Here is a 15,000-nt window from a genome sequence, read left to right on the forward strand (position 1 = left end):
CTTTTTAAATTTTAAAGGTGCCGTTTTTAAACTGTAAAGATGCCATTTTTAATTGTAAAAATGCTGTTTTAAATTAAGGTGCTGTTTTAAATTGTTAAGATGCTGTTTTAAATTGTAGAGCAGTAATCGCAATACCGTGAAACTGTGATAGTTTTTATCCAAGGTTATCATACTGTCAGAATCTTATACCGGCCTATGCCTATTCCCTTGAACTAAATAAAATAGTGGTAACAAATATGTAAATAAAGTATATATACCATAGGAACGGTTTACAGTAGATTTTAGTGTCTTGTTTAGTGGTCTTTGTCCGTAGTGATAATTTATCCCGACAGGATGGCAGCTATTAAGCAAATAGCTCATTCAGCATTGGCTCACACTGCAGGGATCTTCTGTGATCTTTTCATGCTGGACAGATTCTGAAAATACTTTTATTAAAGGAATAAAGGCAGACAATATCACAAAAAAATCTAGTAATTACAAGAATAAAACCTGTAGATTATTTAAATAAGGCAAACAAGTTGATTAATCACTTCTAATGGTGTACAAGTATTTTGCAGCCAATTTAGATGTAATTTTGTCCTCTCCGAGTACTTGGTAAAGTTCTGAGTTGTTTAGATAAATAATTAATTATACATTTTTCTCACGGCTGTGTTATTAATGACAGCTTTAGAAAGTGGAAGAGAAAGCAAAAGCCAAATTGCGGATATTTTATTAGATTTAGAAGGCTAGCCTTTTTGGCCAGACCCTCTCTCGGTCTGCATATTTCCAAAATGATGTTTAACAGATTTTCACAATATATAATATTTTTTCTTCTGTAGAAAACCTTATTTGTTTTATTTTGGCTAGAATAAATGCATTTTTAATTTATTTAAAATAGTTTAAGGTCAATATTATTAGCCCCCTTAAACAATATTTGTTTTAAATAAGCGTTTAAATGACACTTAAGTATCTTGAAGAATATCTAGTCAAATACTATGTGCTGCCGTCATGGCAAAGATCAAATAAATCAGTTATTAGAAATTAGTTATTAAAACTATTATGTTTAGAAATGTGTTGAAAAAATCTTTCCATTAAACAGAAGCAGATTCATTTACAAACCCATAATACTGATCTTAAAGCAGCACTCGTAGTTGAGTCATTAGAAATCAACCATCCAGACTGTTGTAAATGAAACTTATTTACCAGTATAGGAAAAGCCATGCGCTCTGTAGTTAATATTAAATCGACAACTCACCATAAGTGCGTCGATTCAGAAGTCTGTTTTTAACCAAATGTTGAAATATAACAGGAGATTCACGGAGGTAAATGAAGGAACTGCACATTGCAATGATGTCTTTCACACAGAGAGGAAGCAAAAGTAGCGGGCAGCACTTCCTTGTTTGTGCTGAAACCACAGTTTACTCTTGAAGTGGTTTCACATCTCACTGCCTTTCCAGAACATGGTAAATCATACAAGTATAAATGTTTAGTCTTTAAGTAGTCTTTTTTTTAATTAAAGGCAGTGACTCATTTCTGTTATTCTTGAATAAAGGATCTTTTTAAAAATAATGAAGTTGAGTCAGCTCTCAGACCAAAGTTAGCAAAGATGTCTGTGGATTAAAAGAAGTAGCTTGAAATAAAAGAACCAAGAATCAATGTAAAACTAAAATCATTTTAGTTCCCAAGTCAGCATTTCTAATTTTAATCTGCTGTTAAGTTTAAGTAAAATAACAAATGACAAATGTGACGAGTCTCCGTTTTTCATGCTTTGGCTGGCCAGTGGGTGGGACTAGGCGACTCATCTGCCAAATTCTGAACACTTTGGGCCTCATGTACAAAGACATGGGCTCGGCCGTTAGAAAAGTATGTTTTATCCAAGTGGCAACCTCCCGCTCTCCCTCAATACGGAAGTAACTGAAACTGCAATTCATCCGAAATTCCGCTAGTCCTGGCCGCTCCTGGCTCCAAAACAGAGCAAATTTCAATTGAGCCCACTGTTAGAATGGCCAACTTTACAGCAGAAAGAAAGGTGTTTACAGCCTGGTAGAAAAAAAGATTTTGGTTTATACTGCTAATATTACCCTTCATGACAACTGTGAGGGGGGTCAAACTTTTTTTTATAACTCATCAGTTTCCTTTATATTAAGTTATATTAAGTTTGCATAATTAAGGGCGTGGTTACTTGAGTGACAGCTAGGTCCTGCTGGTCGCCGTTACGTCACCTCAGCTGAATCCTGCAGATTAGCCACTGAACTCGGCATATTTATCGTATTTCTGTGTTGTTTTATGTGGCTTTACACAGTCAACTGCCTTTTGGACTTGTTTCCCACAATTATTAGATGGCATGGCATGCTGAGTGCACTTAGTTGTGCTCACAAACCATTCACGTGGCCTCCGTTTCCCATGTGAGTAAAGTTATATACTTATACACCATCTCTATACATGTATTTGTTTTATTTAAGATCATTTATCATTTATATTTATATTTATATTTAGAGCTGTAATGCACTCCAGAATCTTACAAATTGATTAGCTGTAGGCTCTAGAACAGTCATCTGAAGCGTTGTCATACAGTGTTATGCTGGATTTCATCAATAGTCTTACATTAACTAACACAGACTATATCTGAAGAGTTTGGAAGTAATTTGCGTTTTCCTCCTGTGGGAAAACATCATAAGAACAATACTTAGTGGCTCAATGTATTACAGCAGTGTTTTTAAAAGACTAAACACTTTATTGATATAGTGTACAACAAAGCACATGTGGTCAGAACACAAACGAGTCACAGGTGATAAAGTATTAAGCGTTCTCCCAAAGTAAAGTGTGTCTAAGCCAGGTCCAAGCTAAATGCCAGCAGGTGTCTGTAGCTCCGCTCACTCTCAGCTCTTTGCCCTTGTTTGGTATCCCGCCGTGGGTGCGATGACACGCGAACAAAATGGCGATGGTTGGCCGCGCCTACTTCTTTTGCGCTCTTTAGGAACCTATGGGTGACGTCACGGATACTATGTCCATATATTTTACAGTCTATGGTTCTATGCAGTATGAATGTGAATAGTATGAATGGAATTTAGACGTACGACATCCGCCACTTTGTCATGGTCACGTGACCTACCTGCATCAGTGGCGTCGCTTCACTTCCATTTATGAATTCTCTCGCGGGGCATTATGGGATACAGCAGCGTGCATGTGATGCCCATTCCGGAATCTCGCCGGAAGTATTAAGTCATTCCAAGTATTTCTCGCATACCGATTTTCGAATTATATGAATTCGGACATGCTACTCGGCTCACATACTGATTTAACGTACTATATAGTATGGAAGTATACGGTTTCAGACGCAGCCTTGCATTGAATTCATGCTAAACTTCGCCCCCGTTGCAAATCCGATGACGAAAAGTACACACTCAGGCCCTGTTTACACTAGGTCTCAGTTTTCAAATGGCATTTTAGAACGCAAACGATCCACATCTACACTGGCGTTTAGCATTTCTGAGCAGCCCTCCTTCCACACTACCACTGAAAGCGCACATCACATGACCACACATACACACACATGCACAGTCACAGACGCACACACACACAGTGTCATGTGCTCGAGACAGTGGGTCCAGGCAGTCAGCGGGTCAGTAGACTGGTTCAATCTTTCACTTTTACACTTGTACTTAGTGATTGTTGCAAACACCTCAGATACTGTTGGCTGGTTCCTGTTGGTCGTGCACCTTTTTACCAACCAAGTTTGTCGACGCCATTATAACGACACGGATCACTCTACCTATTCAAGCTTATTCATGAGTCCCGCGGAAAAAGTGATTGACAGGTGTTAATTATGTGTGTAACTTATCTTTATTCATTTACTGTATGATTTGTTTATGGGTAATACAAAGACCATGGTCAGGTAGGTAAAACGGTAGGCTACAAATAATTAGTCAGTTATGAATGAATTAATTATTCATAATTAATTCACCGCCGCCTATGACGATGATGCCATTGTACGATGCCAAATTGGTCGACATCACTCAATCTTAGTGTGTACCAGTAAAAATTTCAGATGTATGAAACACTGCGTTCGCGGAATCCCACGCATATTCTCTTTTTGTACATCCGAATTACCGTGAAACTGAGGGCATGAGCACAAAACCACTCCTTGCCTCCTCCGTCTAATAAATATGACTCCATTTTGGCAAAACCAAATGAAAAAGCTATGGCAAAAGCAAGCAAGAAGAGAAACTTCACAGAACGTGAATTGGAGACGCTCCTGTCGGAGGTAGACCGGAGAAAAACTGTGTTATTTGCAAGTTTGTTCCCCGGAATTAATAACAAAAAAATAATAAAAAATAGAGTGGGAGAGTTTAGCTGACACGGTTAACACAGTGGGGTCTGAACATTGCACTGTGAGTGAATTATTAAAAAAGAATGGTCTGATGTAAAGGTGCAGGTTAAGAGGAGAACAGTGGCGCTTCGTCAAAGTGTGGAGCGAACAGGCGGGGGAACAGGGGATGCTGAACTCACACCCTTTGAGGAGAGAGTTGCCTCAATTGTGGCTGACACACAATTTTAGAGTTGATTTGAATATTTTATCTCAAATGGTGTCAAAGTTTAATTGACTTTTACCATTTTTACATTAAAAGATATTTAAAAATATTATAAAGTAAAAAAAGTGCTAATTCCAAGAATAGAGCATTGTGCAATAAGCAGGATGTTTTTCTGAACATTTTGGTACTGGTTTTATTGTATAGTTTCATTTGGTTAAATTGTTTATTAATTATGGTTAATTTCTTTTTATCGAGAAATTGCCTTGTGCAACATAAAGGGCATATTTTTGCCTATTTGAGCTATTTTTGGCTCAAACTATACAACAGTAGCAAAGAATTTAAGTGGTTTGAAATCAAATGCCTAATGAATGTCAAACTTTACCGCATTTCAACAGCATGGTATGGAAACCTTATGTACCTGCTAGACATGCGGATGATCCCGTCCCATACCTACCTCCATACAGCTGACATTGCACAGCTCAAAGACACTGTGTAGTGTGCAATTTAACACAATTGCCTCCAGGAGTCGCCAATGGAATTAAAACATACACCCACAAGAAATGCTCGTACGCCAGGCATGAAGTTGGCGTGGACCAGAGCACATTCTCATGTTCATTTCCTCTTTAGTAAATACTAGGGCTGGGCGATTTAGCAAAAAAAAAAAAAAAAAATCTAGGTTTTTTTATAAAGTTTTACCGATTCTCGATTTCGATTTTTTAAAATTTTTTTTGATTGTGTTACTAGTCTTCTCAAAACATTACAACAACATGACTGAAGTAACATTCTCTTTATAAGTAACTTGAAAAACGATCAGGTTAAGGAACATTGTATTTTTAATGGCCATGTCATAAAAAAATCGGTCAAGGTGTAAATAAATGTAAAACAAATTCACGAGGTAAATAGCGTTGCTGAAGATTTGAATAAGAAATATTTGTGTAAATATTGCGCTTGCAGGAATACAGAGGTATTTTTTGCTAGTTTTGCTGACCCTAGGAAAGATTGGCTGTCAGCTCGGCTTTGACTTTGTCTTCTGATTGAATGTCAGGTTGTAAAGCTGCTGCCTTTTTCTTAAAAAGATACAGTGGAAGTAAAGGACTGAACATGGAAACTGTAAAGTCTAATTTAACCCAATGTGTGAAGTTGTGGACGTATAGCAGGAGCAAATAAAAGCACCACATGTGTGTCTAATATAAAATAATATATTGAATCTATTTTTATTTTTCCCCCTTTTAAATACCGATCATTTGATGCGCTTTGCTCCACTCTCTGTATTATGCTGCCTGATCTGTCTGGTTTTCAACTAGGTCCACAAAATGACGTCATGGGGGCGGGTACTTTCATTTTCACTGCTACAGTCCCTCACCCCTACTCGTGTTCAAACCAAAAGATCAGCGCGGTTTTTCACACGGCAGGCTTTTACGTCCTACATACATGAAGAGATCGAGTTTATCGACTTGATGAGGGAATATGTCTTGACAATCCACACAGACGTGCAACAAGTAAAATCCTACATGACTTCACGCTTTAACAGGCAGTCAAGCAGGTCGCACACCAGAAATGCCGCGACACCGCGCGGACATGAAAGTTTAAACTTTTACACACCAAACGCGCACATTCACATGATATTTAACATAAAACTAATCAGATGGTGCTCTGTGGGCTGGCTGAAATATGAACTGCTTCGTGAATCGTGGCTGGGCGGCGCCGGTGTGTGTATAGAAACCTGTTTAGAATTCTTAAATCCATGGCATGGTGCTGTGCGGCGCATCGCCGAGAGGCGCTTCTGGTGTGCTTCCTGCTTCATACAGAGAGTGAACCCAAGCGCATCGGTGCCATTATAATGTATTAAATATATATTTTTAAAAATCGCGATTTCTCGATTTCATTCAAAATTAAATCGTCTTAAAACGTAAATTCGAATTAATTGAAAAAATCGGAAAAAATCGCCCAGCCCTAGTAAATACCAATGTGAGCGTGAAATCTGCCGTACGCAAAGTTTTTGTGTGTACGCAGCATTAATACGGAAAATGTGTTAAATAAGAAACAAAGAAAGAAAAGACATCATAATGGGATCTAATAATAATAAAAATCCTGAGTATTAATATAGTCATCAGGCTTTCCCAGATAGCAAAATAGACTCGGGCCAGTTCCGGCTAGATTGTCGCCTGGCGGAGACTTACCCCTCGGCCCGACTCCGGCTGCCGCACTTGGGCCGGATGCCTGTGGACTCACTGCCCGATTCCGGCCCGAATCAATCGGGCCAGATGTGGCGGCCATAATCGAGCCGACGCTGCCACATCTGAGCCGGAATGAATGTTTATCTCCAGAACCTTTACTTTCTTTGTTCTTCAGCGGTGGAAAGATCTTATTGAGCCTCTATAACATCACACATCTTTTTAATCAAGGTTTATTTGCTAAATAACTATTGCATTGCATTATATATGTATATATTTTTTACTTTTATTTTTTGATGCAAAAGTTGTTTTATCAAGAACACTTTGAGGGCCTACTCACACTATGCCATCCGTACCGTGCCCAGGCCCGTTTCCCGGATCATTTGAGAAGTGTGAGTGCGCTGAATCGGGCTCAAGCACGGTTCACTTGGCCGGCCCTGGCCCGGTTGGAAGAGGTGTGCCTGAGCGCGGATCACTTGGGCTTTGGCGCGGTACGCTTGTGTGTGAGTGCGAAACGCGCCAAAGCCCGAAACCGAAATCGATACGTGACTTTTAAGGGACTGTTTCATATGGATTTATTAATCATTCTTACTGTTCAGTGAACGCAAACTGCCGTAGCTTATTAAAGACACAAACTCCTCACTGCACGACAGCTGCACCTTCAGCAGACCTCCTCATTCCTGCAGCACGAGAGCTTTATGATTGTTTATGAGCGCCAAAAGTGGCAGATCTGTCCGGTGAAATATCTGACTGCCACCGCATCCCTAAGGACTGTTTGGTGAAATATTTGACTGCATGTCACTGCATATCAAACGACTGAAAGGATATAACTAGAGAAATCTCCACTGTGCTACTGGGTGAGAGCGTATGGCAAGCCGTTTTAGCATTTAAACCTTGTTCTGACTATCCATAAATATATTTAGAGATATAATTATATTTTGACTAGTCATAATTATAATTCGACTAGTCAGAATGACAATTAGAGATATCTGCAATTACAATTGTACTAGTACGAAATCAGATTGGAGATATCTGCAAATATATTATGACTAGTCATATTCCTCCATTGACTTCCATTGAAAAATATTTGCAGATATCTCTAAATGAGTTTTGAAAAATCCAATTCAAGATATCTACAACTGTAATTCGACTATTAGTAAATTAATTAGAGATATCTTCAAATATATTTGTAAATATCTCTAAATATGACGAATTAAAGATATCTCCAAATGTATTATGACTAGTAAAAACTCAGTTAGAGATATCTCTAATTACAATTGTGATTAATCAAAACTCATTTAGAGATATCTGCTAATATTTTTTAATGGAAGTCAGTGGAGGAATATGACTAGTCATGATATAATTGCAGATATCTCCAATCTGATTTCGTACTAGTACAATTGTAATTGCAGATATGTCTAATTGTCATTCTGAGTAGTGGAATTATAATTATGACTAGTTAAAATATAATAAGAGAGATCTCTAAATATATTTATGGAGTCAGAACAAAAATTTAAATGCTAAAAAGGCTTGCCATAGAGAGCGCTTCTGAACAGCGCAGCAGCGATGACGTAAGCGTGCCGGGAGGGGGGACAAGCGTGCTTTGGCCCGGTTCGAGGCAACTGTACCTAGTGTGAGTACGGCCTCACTCATCTGCAAATAAGCATTTCATTCATGATTCATTTAATCGATCACATTAAAATAACCGGACGTCAATTTGAATGACACTTTTAGTGCTTGATTTTTTTATTTATTCTGCATCCATTTATAGTCAGTATTGAGTTGTTTGTTTTAAACTGGACTTCTGTCTCTGAGCAGCTCATGAAAGTTTCCTGCACAAATTCCTAGAAGTCTGATGAACTGCAGATGTCCAAGTGTTATTACCGTATGGAAAGTTTAGACAGTAGTAGATAACTGAAGCATCTCAGATTTGATGTATTATGTGAAATAAGAGTAGTTTACGTGAAGATAAGTTGCATGGACATTTAGACTGTAACTTGCGTAAGATCCTGGCTGAGTTCCATGTACCTTTTTAAATGTATGAATGCATATATTATTAATGTTATGAGCTTAATAAAATTTATGTCAGCTGTTTGAGATGTTTTGCTCATTTAGATTTTTGTCCTTTTTACTTTGATTTGTGTTTGAATATTCCATAGAAAAGCATGGCATTCTAGATGAATTTGTGTTGGTAATTTTTCCAGTGAGGTATTAGAAGTCTAGATCAGATGTTTGGTTTAGCGCAATGGTAAAATGACCATTTTATTAGGTACACCTGTCCAGCTGCTCATTAAATTTCTAATCAGCCGATCTGCTGCAGTTCAAACCGAGCATCAGAATGGGGAGATTTAAGTGACTTCAGATCTTCTGATGGGAACTTCTAGCAGGATAATGTGCCATAGATTAATGTCATAAAGCGTGAATCAACTCAGACTGGTTTCTTGAACATGATAATGAGTTGTACTCTAATGTCCTCCACAGTCACCAGATCTCAATCCAATAGAGCACCTTTGGGATGTGGTGGAATAGGAGGTTCACTTCATGGATGTGCAGCTGAAAAATCTGCAGCAACTGCTTGATGCTATTGTGTCAATATGGAGCAAAATCTCTGAGGAATATTTCCAGTACCTTGTTGAATCTCTGCCATGAAGGATTAAGGCAGTTCTGAAGGTCAAAAGGGGGTCCAACCTTGTACTAGTAAGGTGTACCTAATAAAGTGGGCAATGACTGTGTAAGTAGTTAAGTATTTACATATTTGCAAGTTAGTAGGTATAAAAATAAATGCATAAATATTATAAGTGCAAAAATAAATGCAGTTGCAAGTTTGCTTTCATTCTGTAGGACTCATTGGTTTATTCAAATTGACATGCTTAATTGAATAACTTATTATTACTGTAGGCGCACACAGAATCTATGAGAGTTTGCATACACTCTAAAAAAGGAACATAGCCATTTAAATTTTTTTAGACGTTTACTATTTTAGGTCCGTTAGGATTACCTAAATTATTTACATTTGCTAAATGCCAGAATAATGAGAGATTTTATTTATTTTTTTTATTAGTTTATAGACAGTCAAAAGTTTACACAGATTTCCTTGTTATTTCTTAGCTTTGCTTTTAAACTGTTTAACTTTGGTCAAGTGTTTTGGGTATCCTTCCACAAGCTTCTCACAATAGTTAGCAGGAATTTTGGCCCATTCCTCCTGACAGAATTGGTGTAACTGTGTCAGATTTGTTGGCTGTCTTGCTCGCACAAGCTTTTTCAACTCTGCCCACAAATTTTCTATTGAGCTCAGGGCTTTGTGATGGCCACTCCAAAACATTCACTCAGTTGTTCTTAAAGCACAGTTAATCTAATTTGGCATTATAGGGTCATGGTCTGTTTTGAAGATCCATTTGTGGCCAAGTTGTAATTTCCTGGCTGATGTCTTGAGATGTTGCTTCAGTATTTCTACATAATGTTCTTTCTTCATGATGCCATCTATGCTGTGAAGTAGGCTTGGGCGGTGTTACGGTATTATGGTATACCGCGGGATCTAAAAATAGCAACGGTGTCAGTTTCAATACTGTTATACCGTCATAAAATATTCTTTATTTAATGCCTACAAGAACATATGTGTGGTTGTCATCACGGGACAGTGTTAAGGAGAGAGGGAGAGGGGAAAAGGTGACGTGACGTGACGAGTTGCGCTCCAAAGTGTCCTGCAGTTTGGCAGTATTTTCGGTTTCGACTGAACAGAAGGGAGACGTAGTTAATATGAACGAGAGGTCTGCATTAGAGCTGAAGATCTTTGCCCGAACCCGGCGAGACCTGAAAAAATCCAAATCCCTGCATTAAAATCCATCCCTGCAAAGGTGAAACAAATGATGACGAAGTAGTAAAAAAAACAAATTTTGACGGCGGTCAAGTCAGCCACTAGCTCAGAAGAAGCAGTCATTTCAGCCAGGGATTTCGGTGGTCGCTCATGCACTGCGTATTACGGTAGAGCCCTAAACCGCAAGGTGACAGGTAAAAAGACGAGGCCATTCGCTACACTGAAACTACTGTCATGGAAAATTAAATGGATGTTCCTGACTGTTAGAAGATGAACAAACAATCCTACCCAAAACTTGCAAAATCAGCCAGATCAGAACTCTGCATCTCGACCTGTAGCCGCAGGAAAGAGTGTTCAGCTGCTGGACGCACCATGAGTCCAGGACTGCGCTAAAACCAGTGGATTTAATAATGTTCCTCCACAAACAAACACACGTAGCCTAATCTTGGTGAGTAAAGGGTTTTTAAATTATAAATAAATATTAATTAAACCATATAATCATAATGTAGACAGAGTATACAGGCTAGTGGTGGCATTATTCTTTTATTATTCAGCTTCACCGCCGCCCTAATGCCAGATTGTGAAGAGAAGTGGAGAAACAAACCTTGCAGAGCCTTTATCTTAATTTCGTTATTGCCAAAATACCCGTCTTCATTTAGAGTTTATTTTAATTTGATTTGTTAAGCAAGATTTCTTTTCATTGGTGTGTTGGCCAATTTAAAGGCAAAGTGTGTGTACCTAGACCTATTTAGATTGTTGAGATGTTACAATGTTACAGAGGACTTATTTTATTTCTTTGTGGCATATAGTCTTCCAAGTGGCATATAGTCTATGTTTGTTACGAATAAATGATGTTAAAAAATATAAATGACTCATTCTTTAAAAAATGCATTAGAGCTGTGTGCATGAGCACATTTGAATAATGTCGGGCTGTGAACGGGTTCGAGCTTTATAAAGCTGTCAATCAAACTGTACCTGTCGGACTCGGGACCTATCGGGTATAATTTTATGGCCCGATTACAGCTCTCTGCATTCCCGCTGCTGTACCGCGGGAGCCGGCCAGATTTCTTACAGTGTGGGAGTAAATTTCTGAAAAAAAACGCGGGAGAGATGTGTGTGTGTGTGTGTGTGATTGTGTAAGAGAGAGAGGGAGAGAGAGAGAGATGCTGTGCGTCGCTTGGTGCTCTCTCTCTCTCTCTCTTTCTCTCTCTCTCTTTCTGACCGCGAGCCTAAGGTCGCATAGAATGTATTCAGTTTCTGAATGGTTTAGGCTCAAGCCAACAGTTTGGTGACGCTGTCTAAGCCTTACGTCATAATTTTTTTTATTACGCCGGTAATACCGGATACCGGGGTAAAATATAAAGGCGGTTTGACGGTACCAAATTTTGGATACCGCCCAAGCCTACTGTGAAGTGGACCAGTCCCTCCTCCAGCAAAACAGCCCCACAACATGATGCTGCCACCCCCATACTTCACAGTTGGGATGGTGGCTTGTAAGCTTCCCCCTTTCTTAAAAAATTTCTCTCTCCTTATTCTGCTATTAAGCATAACAGAAACACATGTGATAATCCGAACTTACCTAAAAGAGAAAAAGTTTAGTCACATTAACATCTGACTTTTCTTTTTATCGGTTATGTGTCTTTTAATACAGTGTATGTAAACTTCTACTTTCAACTGTATGTACAAATAAAGGAAACAGTCTGCCACATTTGTTTTTATAATGATGAACATGATGGTATTCAGATTTAAACAGTTCCAGGGGGAAGTAAAAGCTGGAGCGGAGGCTCATTTGAACAGGCCGGTTTATGTTTATGTTTGAAAGTGTTCACCATATTTGGTTCAGTAATAGCATGATCTCAGCAGCAGTGGTATGTGTGTAGTTTAAATGACTGAGTTTACCAACACAAGCATAAGAAGGTCCTGTTTACAACACAGGATTTCAAAATTGCATTTTCTATGCTGTTAGGCCATTCATTCATTCATCTTCTGCCGCTTTTCCGGGGCCGGGTCGCGGGGGCAGCAGTCTTAGGAGAGAACCCCAGACTTCCCTCTCCCCAGACACTTCCTCCAGCTCCTCGGAGGGATCCCGAGGCATTCCCAGGCCAGCCGAGAGACATAGTCCCTCCAGCGTGTTCTGGGTCTTCCCCGAGGCCTCCTCCCGGTGGGACATGCCTGGAACACCTCCCTAGGTAGGCGTCCAGGAGGCATCCGAAACAGATGCCCGAGCCACCTCAGCTGACTTCTCTCGATGATGAGGAGCAGCGACTCTACTCGGAGCTCCTCCCGGGTGTCAGTTTGGCCATTCGTGTAAAACTAATAGAAGACAAGGTGTAAAGCTTTAGCCAAAAAGGCAAAATGATTAATGTAAATGCTTTTGGTCTGCCAGTAAAATGGAAAGGAGACATGGGGCCTGCACCATGAAGCTGGATTAGCCAAGTAGCCAGTTAAGTTTCAGTTTACTTCACACCAATCTTGGGTTGTTGGTGAACTGAACTAAACTGAAACTTGACTGTCTAGTGGCTGTTTTTATTTTGCTGTTTTTTAAATGGATGTCAATGGTTTCAAGGCTTCACTATGATGACTAAGGATATATCTTAGCATTTAATGAATAGATGACTAGTTTGCTATTTTTTAACATGGTTTTTACCAGTGGTTCTCAACCTTTTGCTAAACCCCATCCCCCCCATGGTTCATTGCAGTTGGGGCCCCAGTGCCCCCCCTACACCCCCCCCACCCCACCCGCAGTGTGCGCGCATGCATGTATTTCACAAAAAACTAAAAGGAAAGAGTTAATTGTTGTCTATATTCTGACTAGTTTATTCGTTTTATATTCATTCTTTCCTTCATTTTCTTGTCGGCTTAGTCACTTTATTAATCCGGGGTCGCCACAGCGGAATGAACCACCAACTTATCCAGCAAGTTTTTACGCAGCGAATGCCCTTCCAGCCGCACCATGCACCATCCATGCAAACACCACACTGAAACGCTAACAGAGCCGAGGTTTGAACCAGCGACCTTCTTGCTGTGAGGCGACAGCACTACCTACTGCGCCAATAGCCCCTTTCACACAGTGATACCGGTAAATATCTGGAAAATTTCCGGAACGACTTTACCGGTAAATTCAAAAAAGCGCTGTTCACACAGGCGAGGACGTTACGGAAATTTTCCGGAAAAGAGCATTCACACATCCATTCCAAAATACCGGTAAATTCTGACATCATTCACCACAAATGAGCTTTAAACGGCTGCGCTTGTGTTTGTAAACATTTGACTAAATTACAAACTCTGTGGATGATCAATATTGTGAACAACTTTCGCAGGATCACTTTCGCATGTCGAGATGTTCATAATATGTGTGTGTGCAGGCGCTCACCGGCTGTTTCAAATTCACACGCAAAGCTTAAAGGTAAACAAACAACGGCTTATCATAAGCATCTCATCGATGATTATTTACACAGTTGGCATTAAGAAGAACATATAAACGTGATCTGACTAACTTCTAGCAGCTAAATGTGTCTGGAAAAATATTCAAAGGTTTTTATTCTCACAAACCGCGCGGACGTAAATGCGTCTGACTGTTCTGATTGGCTAAAGCAGACGTCTCACGTCAGCACGTTCTAGACGTGCACGCGCTTATTACGGTAATCTTCCTTCTGCATTCACACAGTGCAGCATTCCGGCAAATTGCCGGTAATGTTACAACTTCTCTTTCCAGAAAATAGCCAGAACGAATTTACGGGTATTTTCAAAAAGGACCTGTTCACACATACAACCTTTCTGGAAAATTGCCTGAAAAAGGTCTGTATGTGTGAAAGGGGCTACTGCCTCACCTCATATATTTATATGTATATAATGTATATATGTATAATGTATATATGTATATATATATATAATCTGAAAAGTCATTTGATAATATATCTCTAAGTATCATTAGTGTGAAAAGGAAGAAACGTTTTTGGCATCATGCTGTTACACAGCCTTCTTTTAACCTAGAAACAGCACTCAAACATATATTTAAGTGCTTTTTGCAGTTTCACCAAATTGTAGATAAAGTATACATTAAGCTTGTGTTGAAAAAATACCCATGTGTCTTCCCTTTAGCCTTGTTAACACTGCAGTTCTTGGTTACATTGTGTTTAAAAAGTGTTAACGTTTCTATTATGATGTTGTGTGTACACTAGGGTAAAGCTGCACACCTCTTAGTACCCTTTGTTCACATTTAAAGAGATTGTTTGAAGAAGTGCATCTGCTTAGCTCTGTTCACCAGCTTCCTCTAAAACACATCTTCCTGTTTATGCTAAAAGCTCCACCCATAATCTTCAAGTAACAGCAACATTTAAACATTTACCTAAGTGTTTATTGAAAAAGTATACATTTACAATTGCTGAAGGGTATTGCAGTAAATACTTATTAATGTAACCTTGTCAAACCTTTATAAATGTAAACATTTTACTAGATGTGTTTTTGCATAACCAAAGGTGTGTTAAAACAAATACAGCAT

At 39.1% G+C, this 15,000-nt stretch overlaps 2 protein-coding genes across 5 annotated transcripts in view; one reads left to right on the forward strand and one right to left on the reverse strand.

Moving 5' to 3' along the window:
- Window positions 1-1,336, reverse strand: part of gpr65 (G protein-coupled receptor 65) — a 9,644-nt gene extending 8,308 nt beyond the window's left edge. The window contains exon 1 of one of the 2 annotated variants that reach the window (XM_087288438.1): window positions 258-391. The gene's annotated coding sequence lies outside the window, so the exon portion shown is untranslated. Of the gene's footprint in view, window positions 1-257; window positions 392-1,234 lie in introns of those variants that run through there. The other variant, NM_001423209.1, reaches the window with a different exon arrangement.
- Window positions 1-15,000, forward strand: part of zgc:136872 — a 413,995-nt gene that overhangs the window by 28,430 nt on the left and 370,565 nt on the right. The window lies entirely within an intron of this gene.

The sequence above is a fragment of the Danio rerio genome, chromosome 17 (assembly GCF_052040795.2).
Source record: "Danio rerio strain M-AB ecotype USA chromosome 17, GRCz13ab, whole genome shotgun sequence".
Classification (NCBI taxonomy): domain Eukaryota; kingdom Metazoa; phylum Chordata; class Actinopteri; order Cypriniformes; family Danionidae; genus Danio; species Danio rerio.